The 1,081-nt window shown below is 40.4% G+C and overlaps 1 non-coding gene across 1 annotated transcript; it reads left to right on the top strand.

Annotated features, from left to right (window-relative positions):
* The first annotated feature begins 659 nt into the window (after positions 1 to 659).
* On the top strand, positions 660 to 732 carry TRNAR-ACG (transfer RNA arginine (anticodon ACG)). The gene has a single exon. It is a non-coding gene; the product is annotated as a tRNA-Arg (tRNA).
* Positions 733 to 1,081: the final 349 nt, after the last annotated feature.

Here is a 1,081-nt window from a genome sequence, read left to right as displayed (position 1 = left end):
AAGAGATCATGAAATCTCCAAGTGGAACAAAGAACTATCAAAAAGATGACACTAATCAAAATCCCAAAAGCTGACTCACCCACCTGCAAACATCTATATATGGATCCCTCATCCCAGAGACCCAAAGGCTGGAATCTTGTATTTTGTAAGGAAGTGCTGTTGGTTTCTCTATGCAACATTGTTGGGTGATCTAAGCTTTTCATGAGGTGAAGAAGGGATTTCATGCTGGGAGGATGACGCTAGGTCAGATCAATGGGTTGTAATCCTCTCTTCTACTCTTTCTATCAATAAATCTATTTGAGTTTTCCTCCACATTCTTGTATGTTTGAGTTGATATATGCATTTGTGTGGTCAATATATATCTGGTCATATATTGTTCATGATTGTAGATCTCTGTGCTTTGATGGTATTATGCTGCCTTGACTCTACATGTGTTCTTTGAAGTGGGAAAAGCGAGGAAGGAGCGGCAAAGATCTGCCAAAGGTGAGAAGAAACAAGCAAAGAGCCAAGCAAAAGACTGAGGTTGGTACTCTCTGCTTCTCTCTCATCTATTTCTCACAAAGGAAAAAGCAAGTAACTTTAATCTATTTGTTTCTAATATAGCTACCCATCTTAGTGGGACTAGCAGCTCTGAATAGACACTAGATTTCCCGATAACAATCTCCGTGGCCCAATGGATAAGGCACTGGTCTACGAAACCAGAGATCCTGGGTTCGATCCCCAGTGGAGTCGCCATTTTGTTATCGCGAAATCTAGTGTCTATTCAGAGCTGCTAGTCCCACTAAGACGGGTAGCTATCTTAGAAACAAACAGATTAAAGTTACTTGCTTTTTCCTTTATGAGAAATAGATGAGAGAGAAGCAGAGAGTACCAACCTTAGTCTTTTGCTTGGCTCCTTGCTTGTTTCCTCTCTCCTTTGACAGATCTTTGCTGCTCCTTCCTCGCTTGTCCCACTTCAAAGAACACCTCTAGAGTCAAGGCAGCATAATACCATGAAAGCACAGAGATCTACAATCATAAACAATATAGGACCATATATATATTGACCACACAAATGCATATATCAACTCAAACATACAAG

This window comes from Pinus tabuliformis, chromosome 4_1 (assembly GCF_031772625.1).
Source record: "Pinus tabuliformis cultivar Carrire ecotype Pingquan chromosome 4_1, CPIR1, whole genome shotgun sequence".
Classification (NCBI taxonomy): Eukaryota; Viridiplantae; Streptophyta; class Pinopsida; order Pinales; family Pinaceae; genus Pinus; species Pinus tabuliformis.
Note: the sequence above shows the minus strand (reverse complement) of the source record. Positions and strands in the feature narration are given on the sequence as shown.